Source organism: Hemibagrus wyckioides, linkage group LG19 (genome assembly GCF_019097595.1).
Source record: "Hemibagrus wyckioides isolate EC202008001 linkage group LG19, SWU_Hwy_1.0, whole genome shotgun sequence".
Lineage (NCBI taxonomy): Eukaryota > Metazoa > Chordata > Actinopteri > Siluriformes > Bagridae > Hemibagrus > Hemibagrus wyckioides.
Window position 1 is genome coordinate 6313199 of NC_080728.1, and position 13484 is coordinate 6326682.

General features: G+C 38.3%; 1 protein-coding gene across 1 annotated transcript in view; it reads left to right on the forward strand.

Annotated features, from left to right (window-relative positions):
• The first annotated feature begins 7455 nt into the window (after positions 1-7455).
• plxnb2a.1 (plexin b2a, tandem duplicate 1) overlaps positions 7456-13484 on the forward strand; it is a 91999-nt gene continuing 85970 nt past the window's right edge. The window contains exon 1 of the mRNA XM_058417555.1: positions 7456-7955. The gene's annotated coding sequence lies outside the window, so the exon portion shown is untranslated. The remainder of the gene's footprint in view (positions 7956-13484) is intronic.

Below are 13484 nucleotides of genomic sequence, written 5' to 3' on the forward strand. Positions count from 1 at the left end.
CTCTGACTCTGATTCAACCCCACTGAACACCTTTGGGATGAACTGGAACACAGACTGAACCCCAGACCTCCTCACTCTTACAACATCAGTGTCTGATCTCACTAATGCTCTTGTAGCTGAATGATCTGAATGAAAACCTTACCAGAAGAGTGGAGCACAATATAGCAGCTAACACACAAGGAATAAATATAGAATGAACAAGGTTCAACAAGCACATATGAGCGTGAACATTGGTGTCTACATATCCTTGGCCTTATAATGCATCCTCAGAGGTCCCTTTGCGCTGATGAGAGTAATGTAATGGAGTAACAAATTGTACATAGCAACAGACTGGATACAGTATTAATCTATGAAGTTCAAAAAGCTTATAATATGTGTGTGAAATCTTAGCTATACCTAATTTCTAAACATTAAAAAATATCCATTACTGAGAAATTGTAAAAAAAAAAAAAAAACTTTCCAGGTGCCAAAACACACCACGAGTCCAGTCACCTTACCTAAGTGCTTACCTAAGAGAATGTATAACACTACTCTGACATGCCTGACTGATTCTTTTACAAAATGTTCTTTGACAGCTATGGAAGAGGTGCTGGAAAATGTTTGGGTTTGTCAGAAGAAGCGGGAAACATTTAATTTCTATTGTTCCAAGCGATGACTTGGCTTTCCTCTAAATGTATAATAAATGATCACACCTTCATTTAATGGTTTCAAGTAGTATTTATGTCCCAGACAGCAAACATTCAAAACAGTCCTCTGATGAGTTGTTGTGGCTCTGTGAAGCTTTGTGAACCAGGTGAAGTGCCCGAGTACGTAAAAGTGCATTTCTGTCTCGAGTGTAAATTGATGTTGCTCGACTCTACTAAACATGTCTGTTTCACACTGGAATAGTCCGACCTCTCTGTAACACCGCTGAGTATAATACATGAACTTATATCAGTACACACACACACTTTTTCTTCCGCTTTTATACAGTTTTTACAGTGATTCAACCTGTATATATAAAAAAATAGATAAAAAATATATAGAGCAAAGTTATTAAAAGTTCCTGCCTAAAAACCATGCTGTGTCTGGCAACAAAACATGTAAAATTGAATTTCTTAATACTTCAAACTAGCCTTAATTAGACAAGTGCAAAATATTCATATTTTAAAAAGCATTTGACCAATATAATTAGAAAATTTAGATTAGTTTATTTTTTATTGTTTTAAAACTAATAATAAATTAATAATAATAATAATAATTATTATTATTATTATTATTATTATTATTATTATTATTATTATTATTATTATTGTTGTTGTTGTTGTTGTTGTTGTTGTATTATTATTATTATTAATTCATATTTACTTTCTTTTTTATAATTTTTATTCTTTTCTTGATTTGTCCTTCACATCTTTTTTATGTTTTCATATAAATGTATTATTAAAAATGATTGCATTTATTATTCATTATTTAATATGCATTATTGTTTAATTGTATTAGTGCAATGAATACAACAAATAAAAATTATTATTATTATTGTTATTATTATTATTATTATTATTGTTATTATTATTAAATTATTATATAATTGCAGTTGATGTTATACCACATAGGCCCTTGATTTGCCAAACAGGTGAGAATGGGGAACATTTATAGCATTATTTTTAACTTTAATTAATGATAACTAAGATCTCTTGGTGGGTACAAGTCCTCAAGACTATATGTCAAAGGACAAATGTGAGGCAGCCAATGAGAATGATGGTATAAAGGCAAGATGGATAAGGGTTAATGTGGGGAAAAAAAAGGTTTGGACATACTGTCAAACAAGAAGGAATGAAAGTTCGTTAGACAGCAAGGAATGTCCTATCAGTACCATATGTGGCAACATTCACCATAGACTTATGAAGATAAACACAGACTTCACAGTTTTAGCGTTCACACACATACACACAATCACAGAGCTGTCATGAGATGAACAGTTTATGAACACTTTTATGGAACAGAATTATAGCACAAATGTCAGGGTTAGATATAGAGACACCCTAACAGCTGTAAATCACTGCACTACTGGATCAGAGAGCAGCAGTTCTCAAGGCCCTGTTCTGGAAAATCCTACTGAGCAGTTCTCTGACTAAACACACCGTACTTACACTTAATTCATTATCAAGTCCTTCATGAGTTTGGCCTGGAGAGTTACATTAGGACAAAATAGAAAAGTTACTCTTGTGAGGACGTGTGAGAAAACCAAACGCTCGATTGCAGCGACATCTAGTGGCTAGAAATATGAAGTGTTAGAGCAAAGTGGATCAAAACTCTGTCCAGAAGTTTCCTTTATTCACAATCATTAATGGGCTTCACCACTATCAGTATCACTGTGGAGTCAGAGCTTATCCTGGATCACTACCAGATGGAAAAAAAACTCATTGGACAGGATTCCAAGGGCAATTTAGAGCCATCTATCCATCTACTGGCAGGTTTTTAGGAGCTGGGAGGAGACTAGTGAATCTAGAGAAAACACAAAAAGCACAAACTTTGAGAAAAGCCGCAGCACAATCAAGCCTTTTTGACCAATATCATAATCAATATAATAAACACTACAACTAAGACGATTCAAAAGACTTTCACTATAATGTTCTTCTATCCTAAAAATATACACTATTAATGTGATGAACACATTTTTGTTATGTGATAAAGAAAGAAACCTAACATGCTAAATATCTTTTCGATTTAAAATTGTTTTGTTGTTCTCTTCATTTTGTCTTTATGTTACACAAAACGTTTGTGCTCTCTGTACTGTTAGTGATCTTAAGATTAGAAACTGAAATACCAGAAATCCCTGGATTGCCAGAAGCCACTGCTGATCCCTCGGGCATTAACCCGTAACCCTTAGCTGCTCAGTTACATGCTTGGATCTGTATAAACTTTCAGCTGTAATTGGCTTTAGATAAAGGCATCTGCTAAAATAATAAATAAAAAGTACAAAACCCAAACCTGCCATTAGATTGTAGTACTATTTAAGCACTGAAGAGTTCAAGTATATATGTAAATCACTTACAACTACATATATTACGTTGTTATTTTGTAAAAGAAATGTATTGTGCATCAGAATACACTGAGTATAAGTTTATAATCTATAAACCCCACATAACACAAGGAAAAAGTGCAAAACTGTACATAGAGAGTAGCACAAGATCAAGATGGATGCATCCACTGCAACACTATGCCACTCTTAAGTATGTTCCTTCTGGAGTTTGAGCTTCTACTGAAGTTAAGCAGCTTGAATTCCAGGAAAAGAGGAACATGAAATACATACAGAAATGGGTTGATAAGCAGAAAGTTTTTTTTTTTTTTTCCAAATGATGAACCTAAATTGTTTACAGTATCTGTAGGTCTTGGCCAAAGAGGATGTTGATGTAAGACTCCTCCTAAGCATACCCCTAACATTTCCTAGAATACAAACACAGGCCTACGGTCAGCTATGTTGTATAGCAGGCCTTCAAGGAGAGGTTTGGGAGAGGAGGTGTATGTGGAAACTGAATTTTATACGATCATATAACACAATTATCTGAACATGAGGCAGCAAGTTGTGGTGCATAAAATCATGCAGACACAAGTCAAGGGCTTTTTCACAGATGACCATCAGGCTTTATTCTTGTGAGTCAAGAAGAGGAGTCTGAGAGTCAGTGGGCACAGGATCACTGAAGATTTGAAAAACGTTACCTGGTTTGATTTATATTGATTTTTGCTGTGTCACATGGTGGAGTTTGCTTAAGCAGCATGTAACATGCAGCAGTAAGGCCCACCCTTTGCAGCTATAACAGCTTCAACTCTTCTGGGAAGGCTTTCCACAAGGTTTAGGAGTGTGTTTATGGGAATTTTTTGACCATTTCTCTAGAAGCACATTTGTGAGGTCAGGCACTGATGTTGGGCGAGAAGGCCTGGCTCTCAGTCTCCACTCTAATTCATCTCAAAGGTGTTCTATCAGGTTGAGGTCAGGACTCTGTGCAGGCCAGTCAAGTCCCTCTACACCAAACTCACTCATCCATGTCTTTATGGACCTTGCTTTGTGCACTGGTGTGCAGTCATGTTGGAACAGGAAGGGGTCATCCCCAAACTGTTCCCACAGAGTTGGAGTTGAAATTGTCCAAAATGTCTTGGTATGAAGCTGAAGCATTAAGAGTTCCTTTCACTGGAACTAAGGGGCTGAGCCCAACCCCTGAAAAACAACACCTGAATTCAACTATTTGGAGGGGTGTACCAAAATATTTGGCAATATAGTGTAGCTCAAAGCTAATTAGATTCATGAACATGACAGTGAGTTCAGAGTACTTTACTAGCCTCAACAGTCACCAGATCTAAATCCAGTAAAGCACATTTGGATGTGGAAGAAGAGGAGATTCTCAGTTTGAATGTACAGCTGAAAAAAAAACAAACTGCACTAATTATGTGACACAAGCATGTAAACATGGATCGGAATTTCAAACGAGTGTTTCCAACGTCTTGTGATATCCATACAGCGATGGTATTCCTAATATAGTGACCGGCAAATACTGTGTAATGAAAAAAATGAAACTTTTTATTAGCTAATCTATGTGAGTTTAATTCTTGATAAATATTCTATCATGTCTTAATAGCCTAAAAAAAATTTTTGATATTGGTTCAGTATGAAGAAATTACATTTTATTTTGCCCCTAAAGGTAGGCTAAAAGACAATATTCATACTGATGAAAGATTCATAATGTTTTTATTGGATTTTTTCTGCTCTGCAGAATCTATTATTTGGTCTCAACCAGCTTGAAAAACTCAGCCATCAGTGGAATAACTGGAGAGTAAGCATACTGTGATTTAATAGATTACAAAAGCTAATTTAAAAAATCCATTCGGTAAACAGTGTGGGTATGTGTGTGTGTGTGTGTGTGAGAGAGTGTGTGTGTGTGTGTGTGTGTGTGAGAGAGAGAGAGAGAGAGAGAGAGAGAGAGACTGGGACAATACTAAAATAATTTACCAAAAGAGTACTCCTTACATTCTGATCAGCTGAATGTAACCTCAGAAGCAGAAGTGAATAAATGTATTCAGAACCTGCTGGAAATGTTTTAATAGGCTTTAAACAGGTCATACAATTTTCCCCCACAACATCTCATCCTTTTTTTCTTTCTGATTAGCACGCTAATCAGTCATCTCTCATTTTCTAGCTCTTAAAATCAGGACACTGATGAGGCATGGATATGTGGAAAGTGTCAGACCGAGGGAGAGAGAAATCCTGCTGTGCTCTTGTGCTACAGCTTTTCATATTCTTCTTAAGTATCTGATTAGTGGATATGTCTTTAGGATATAATTACATCACAATCAAAAGCCATAGAACTTTCTGGAGAGTATACAAAAGAATATGTGCCTTGACCTCGTTGACCCAATACTTGTGGACAGCAGGATCGCTTCGGACAAAGAGTCCATTCACTGCAGACAGGGAAGCCTCGGCTTTATAGGCTTCTGAACAGAATAAATTCAGAATAAACCACCAATTTTGTTGGCCCACTAACCAAAAACCGTTTCAGCCTGGAACAGGAAAAAAGAAAAGCTACTCTTACTTAATTGCTAGTTTGTTATCCACAGAGTTTTCCGTAAAGTCCTGTCAATTTGGGGAACCATTAACTTCCAGGCTGGAAGAAACGGTAATGTCCCTGCACCCTAAAATATCTTAACACCCCAGAAAAAATCAAGTTTTGAAGTTTTTCCTTGTGTGTCTAGAGTTTTTGTTCATATATAGCAGGACTGTAACGATTTTCTGCACAGGTAAAAGATATTCTGCAATATCTCATGTTGACAGCAACCAGTTAGCTCACCACTGAAAGAAGGGAAAGAAAATCGGATCATTATGCACGTCTAAAAATAGGCCTTTTATTTTCCTCTCCCACAGCCTTCTCCTCCCTCTTTTCCTTTTATCTGCTGCTTCAAAACATATACAGTCGCTTCCTGGTGCTTGACTGTGCATCTGGTTCACCTCTGTGAGCTCAGGACACAACAGGCATGAGCAAATAGACAGAATAAAGAGCAATACAACTGCAGATGTGGTCAGTACACAATATACAAAGAATTTAGAGATAATATACTTTGTATAGTGTAGGTGTTGTTATATTTTTCGACAGTAGAGGGCAACACGTTTACACAATTTAAATCTGGTCTTTTTTTTCACGTGCATGTTTACTTCATTCCTTCCTTTTTTTCCTAGTATGGAGTTTTGCAGTTAATCCATGGTTGATTAGAAATATTTTGTAAAAACCGGATATCAATATTAATTTCACCTGCATATAATAAACACTTAGTTATGATTCTGTTATGATGCTGTTTTCTTCCATCCAGCCATTTTTCACTATTTGGTGAATAGGAGGGTGACAGCTCCACTGAGAGTGACAGAAGTGCTGAATTATTGCTGTTCCACCCGAACAAAGGGCTCCAATTATAGAATACTCAGCATGTAAAGTGTGCAGGCACAGACCTATTTCACTTTCCATGACAGCCATCATTATTCTTCACCCCCCCCTTCCCCCATGATGCTCTCCACAACACCTCCTCTGTGCTCATGTCTATAGGCTCAGAGCAGGACAGTGTGTGTGCATGTTCGGGTGTGTGTTGGAGGTGCTGGTAGCAGAGAGAGAAACAAATGAGGGGAAAGAAATAATAGAGAGCATCTGTACATGTCCATGGGACAAGGACAACACCTTCACCCTCGGACATGTTAGCATAATCATAAATCATTCAAATCTTTCAGCTGTTTCTCTCTCTCTCCCTCACACACACACACACCCACACCTTTCATTACCACACCTAATTAATGCTATGCCTACACCTACATTCCAAACCTTTTGGGAACCTAAAGGTTCTTTCCCCCAATTTAGTTTCCATGTAGGGACCAAGCAAATGTGCCCACAAGGTCAAACCTGTGAGATATTGGGTTCATTGTGGGGAGTTCATTCTGTCCCCACCAAGCTATCAAGTAAAAAACAATGCCCACACTGACACACACACACACACACACACAGAGTGAGAATCACCACAAATTTCACAGCACGTTTAAGGGTTTAATGCACCTTTAAGTTTTCTCCTACACATGCCCACTTGAGGAAGATTTGAGAAAACCTCTTGGGGGGTTTTATAGGTGGATTAAAACGACGCAACAACAGTGATCATGAGCTTAAGGCAGGAAGGCAAAGGATTGCTTTTGTTCCAGCAGGCGGTAAAAAGCATCGCCACTCTGTGTGTGTGTGAGAGAGAGAGAGAGAGAGAGAGAGAGAGAGAGAAAGGTGAAAGCCTGTTTCCTCCTCTCCTATTTGGAAAAAACTCGTAGGAATTCCAACGAGCGACGTCCATTTTCGTTTAATACTAATTAAGTGGTCCGAGTAGCCACGCCCACTCACTCTTTACCATTCACAACTTTCCCCCCTCCTTCAGTCGACTCGCTGCTTCTCACTCACTTCATTTGCATTCCCTGTTTTGTGTTAGGAGTCCGACACGAAGCAGCTCTGTAGCCTATCAGAGAAGTGCTCGGGGGAGAGGGGAGTTTTCTTGCCCTCCTGTTCTCCTTCTCGCAGGGTCGATGCTGCAGCTACAGTCGAACCAGTTTGGAGAGAAAACTGTTTGTTGCACGGTAGTTTCTTACCCAGGTGCACCATATAACAACATCATATCGGTCTACCTGTGAGTCAGGTCATGTGATCACGGAAAAGCCCAGCTATTTACACTGCTAGTTAGTTCGAGTGTGAGTGTGTGTGAGAGGGAGAGAGAGAGACTCGGACTTCACGGATTTACAGCTGCAGAGTCGCACAGCGCTGTTTTTCTCTCCTCCCGGCATTTTCCAGGGACAAGAAAAGGACATTTTTTCTCTGATCACGGAATTCAAAGGATAATGTGAAGTTGTACTGAGATCAGGATTTGGCTGCACTGTTCCTGAAGATCGACTGCGTGTCTCAACTTCAAAGGTGAGCGCGCGCGCTGTTACTTGTTTGTTTGTTTGTTTGTTTGTTTGTTAGGTTGTTTACTGTTACGCTCTCATTATAAACACGAAGCATTTACAGCACGCAAAAGGTGTTTGCTATTGATCTATCTAATCACTTTTTTATCTTCTCTCACACTTGTTTTCTTGGATGAAATAAAAAACAACGTTTTTAGGGGTTAGTGCATTTAGACCAGACTACACTTAGATCAGACTACACTTAGATCAGACTACACTTAGATCAGACTACACTTAGATCAGACTACACTTGACGCAGTCTGAAGTAGCTGTGCTTTTGTGTGTGTTACTTGTAGTCTATTTAACACGACGGAGCATCAGGATCGGTGTAAAGATTTCAGATAAAAGTGCTAACTAATTGTTCGCAGTGTGTTGAAGTGAGATACAGCTACAGTGTGTGGAAGTTTTGCTATACTAGGTTAAGATGAACCCTGAAAGGAAGACTTTGTGAACATAGCACTAGTTTTCTCTCTAGGCAGGGCTGAGAGAAGAGCTTTGGCTTATAAAGAGTTAAAACAAACACGGCTCAACAAGTTAAACATGTTTTATTTTCATGTGCTCTGCTTTTACCTCGGAAATGTCTGTGTATTTTCCCCCCACATTCCTGTTTATTATTATTATCTCCTAATGCCATTTCCTCCATGAGAATTCCAGGCTGCACTTTAGTTTACCCAAACGACTACATTTAAATGTAATCAATGTGCTTAAAGTAGATAAAGTAATCAGTGAAGAAGATGATCTGAGGAAAACATCCAAAAGATGTGACAAAAATGTAGGCATCATGCTCAATATCTCCATTTCCAGTATTTTTCTCCTTCTTTATTTGCTCTGTCTCTGAAATGTAAAGGGTTTTTTTTATCTGATCTGTGTCTTTCCCTTTAGTGTCATCGTATACAATGGCCTTTACGAAGTAATAAAATTGTCTAATGTGGTTCTAATCACGTTGAGCACTAGAAGATGTTGGTAATGGGTTTGCGAAATTCTCATTGATTATGACTGAGATCTAGGGTTGTTAGATAAGAGAGAGAGAGAGAGCTTTCTGGAGTAAATAAGCTAGAAACCATTTCTAATCATGAGTGAGTTTGATACACTAGAGGAAAGCACTGACATCTCTGAAAATACTGGATAAGTCGGTATCTTTTAGGCCTTTCTCAACATGCTTCACTGTCTGTTTTCACTTTATTTATCTCACATTATTTGTTGTTTTGTACATCATGTTTTCTTCTGTTTCATGTAGTCCTGGATACAGAGCCTATATTTTGGCTTGCATTGCACCGTCATCCTGGATAATTTTTAGATTTGATTATATGTTGATAACGACTAAACATGAACTGAAAGCACCATCCTGCGAGTTTAAGGGCCGTGTTAAACTCGATTTGCATTTTGCTGCTGTTTTGTAAATTAGATACAAGTAATCAATAAAGATGATCTGAAGAAAACATCCAGCTTCTGAGACTGTCCCAAGCACTATAATCAACATCGTCATCATATTTAGACTGTCTGGGTTAACCAACAGCACACAGATGCCACCTTACATTTGGGCAAAACAATTTGTACCACACAAGAGAAAAAGCCAGGGAGCTATATTATCATTCTTCATCTTATCTAATTTTTTGAAATGTTTTGTTGTCGTCTCCTACATGTTGCTTACTGAAATGGAAACTTGGCTATCTGTGATTCCCTTTAATGCTATATTATACTGTTGCATTTAGGTGCTTGTTTAGATACAGCCAAATGATGTTAGCATGTACTTACTTTTTCAGAACTAAACCATGTTTAAGGAAACATTGAAAGGAAGGCTTTATGTGATAGCTTGTAATCTTTAATGTGCAAGATACTGTAATGTAATGATGTCATTTCCCATCTCAGGATATTTAACATGTGAGGGGTGTGTTTTGTTTGCTATGACAGCGCACACAAAGGTCATCAATGGCTACGTTAACTGTACTTTTACGGATACAGGCCTGAGTAGCTATTGGTTTACTTTACACTGTTTACAGTGAGAGCGGCCATGTTGATTTGACGTCACTCTGTAAACTGGGAAGGTACCGGTGGTTAAGAAGACTACCTCAGGTTCATGACTTGAAATCTCAAGTTGAGGAGACGCCTTCCATATTTTCCCCCCTGTTGTAGGCAAGGCATTACAAGCTGTAAGTTCACCTCGAACATAACATTTTATTTTTAGTCTTAACATCAGTGCAGCTCTAACTGGTTTCTGAGCACTATTGATTTTAAAATACTTATTTATGTATATAAAACCCTTTCTAGTCTTGCTCCACAGCACATTATTGACCTCCTTCACCCTGCCTCTCCTACCAGAATGCTAAGATCTTGTAATCATCATCTTCTATCTATCCACTTCTCGTACGAAGACAAAACGGGATCAAGCCATTTTCTGTTGTTTTGTCCTAAACTCTGGAACATTTCTCCCTTTTCACACGGTCTTTAACCATTTGGTCATAAAGCTTCATTTAAAACATTTATTTTTGTTATTCTTTGTCTTATGATATTTGTATGATATTACATTATGGTTTGTAAAGCACTTTGGATCAACCACTGTTATGTTTTATGAATAAAAGTTTGACTCGACTTGACTGGTCTTGACCTGTTGAATGTTGCCCAGATTGTATCAAGGTAACATTTTTAATGTTTTCCAGTCAGTTACCTACTATGCACACTTTCGCTTTCATGTCTCTGCCCTAGTAATGTGTGTTTAAGCACAACCTCATGATGACTCTCCAGATTGTGTACATCCCCGGATAAGAGGTGCAGGGGTTAGGACTGGAAAAAGTCAGAACCGGCTTTGATGTGAAAATGACTTAACGGATCCTGTCATTCAGATTAGTGCTTGTTTGAAGATTTCAAGATTCCACAAAAATGTGTTGGTGGTACGTTGGTTCGTTGTTGTGCAAGAGGAAACGACTTGTTAATAATGCATCACAGAGTGCAAGTTTAGCAGAAGAGAATTTTGTGATAGTGCAGCAAACCAGTAGCAGCAGTAAGGATTGCGTTACATGTGTAGTATTCCTCAACAAATGTTTCTCCCTAATATATAAACATGGCCAATTCCCATTCCCCAGCTCACTCTCCCTCATCATACAACACCAAGGAGGCAGAAGTCCAACAGGAAGGCTATCCTCCCCCATCTGCATGCGTCACAGATGCCCATGATTGGCTAGCCTTGCAGTGACTGATAGGGTCAGACAGAGTACTTCATCTCTTCCACCCAGAGAATATGGTCTGTTTTGTTTTCTTGTATAGTTGTTGTGTAGCTTCCACATAGCACTATTGTTATTATTATAATAGCAGGAGTGTTTTAGAACAATGTCGAGCAAATCTGACTGCAGTACTGCTCACATGCATTGTATAGTCACTGAACACAAAATCTCTTTGAGGGCAGTATAATAGACGATCTGCTGTATATATTAGTGTTAGTTTGTGTGTAGTGATTGTAGCTTTGTCATCTCACAGCTCTGAATTCTCTCATTCGATCTTGAGTTTGTTATTATCACCTCAGAGCACATCCTCCAGTTTCCTGCTTGGCAGATTAACATCTCAGTAAATTGACCTACTAATTGAGTGTGTGAATGGTCCACACTCGTATTCCTGCCTCGCACGCTGGAATAGACTTCGGATCACCCATAATAGTAAACAAATGCAATAAATCTGTATTGCTAGCAAGAAAACTTTCAGAAGAGAAAACACATCTGGCCGTTAAGGGTCAGCATGCAGCGGTCAAATGCAGAGAGAGGGGAAGCTTTTATTATTTGTCTCTTTTTTCTATATATATATATTTCTTTTAATCTGTGGGGAGCGATCATGAGTAATGTCTGTGTTTGTCTTTCAAACCAAGAAACATGACCATACAAAGCCAGCCCTTTCATACACTTCCTGTGGACGCTGGCACACTGCTCACTTCATGATTGTAAATGGATTGCTTACATGTCCGCTGTTTGTGTGTGCTGATTTTAAATGAAGCACAAAATAACAGAAGGGAGTAGTATCATTTATATTATATTTGCTCAGTTCTGCATGTCCCTCTGGCCTCCTAAATCTAAGTGGTGGACACTTCCTCAGTCATCCCCACTTCCAGGGCAGCCTTCTTATCTCAGTGCTCATCAAAATAGCCTTTCTCTGCTTTTTCAGAGCATATATTAGAGCTTGTTACAGTCAGGAGCAGGGCTGATGTGAATTAGTCATTCAGTTGCATCCACTGTTGTATTTCTTCTCATACAGTACCCATTTTTTTTGCCCTAAAAAAAAAAAAACTCGGCCAGAAGCAATCAAGCCTGTTTTATTTTGGATATCTCATGCACGATGGCTTTCTGTTCCAGATAACAACATCGCAAAAAAAAAGAGAACTTTTTGCATTCAGCAGTCTGCTAGCTCTAATTCCAGCCTGTGTCAAGCAATTGCATATTCATTGGTGGGTTGTGCGACACAATGGAAAGCGAACGGAGGTTGGCTTTTGCCGAGGAGACTGAGGATACGGTGCCACGGCACAATGGGAGCGACAAGCAATTTTCTCCTCAAATTAAGTTCATTTACTCCAGCACATAGTTTCTCATTGTTGCTGTTAATTGCCGAGAATGAGATGCTTTTCCGAGGTGTGGGAGTGAAGAGAGGCATGTCTGGACATGAGCTGCACCAGTATGATGTTTAAACCTTTAAGCTGATCTGATCACTAACAGACACTAACTGCCTTACAGAGCGAAAGGTGAGAAGTGATGACATTTCTGCTCAATGGGGGGGGGGTGTTCAGGATCCATCCTGAACATATTAATCATCCTAGATTTTGTCTAGTTGTAACTTTGGTTAATGGTTTTATAACCTTTTCAAGCTCAGCTGTGAAGTGTGAAGAAATCACTAAAGCATGGCATTTATTTTTTATATATATTATTTATTTATATATATTTTTTAAAAGTTTTTTTTCTTTTCTCAAAAGCTAACCATCTAATATTAGTGCTCATCATGTATTTACATTCCCTGTACATTTTCTGTGTTGTAGATTTTACCAACTAATATGTAATTAATCTGAAGTCAGTTCCACTATTAAAGTAATGAAGTGATATTCAACTTTATGCTGATGATGTGAGCCTCCATGTTGACAATGTTCAGATATGCTGACCTTGAACACCTTCCCAACTTACCAGGAAAGAAGGAATTCCAAGAAAGTTAAAGGGTATTGTCTTTGTTTTTTTTACCCCTTAGCCAGAAGTCAGGAAATTACAGTTTCCGACTTTGAGTCATACTAAACGGTATTCCTTGCTTCATCTCTACCTGAAGAGGCAGATGCAGCAGCGCTTTAATCCTTTAGTCCTTCCATTTCATTAGTCAAATCTGGTATATTTGCACGGCATTCTGAGTCCAACTTTTGCTGTTTTCTGTACTTCTTCCTCTAAGACTTTTCATGAATATAACAGAAAATAGCAAGCGAGAAAAGAGCTAGTGGCTGACTATGCCCCTGACAATTTTTTTTCTTCCTGTTAGTATTGAA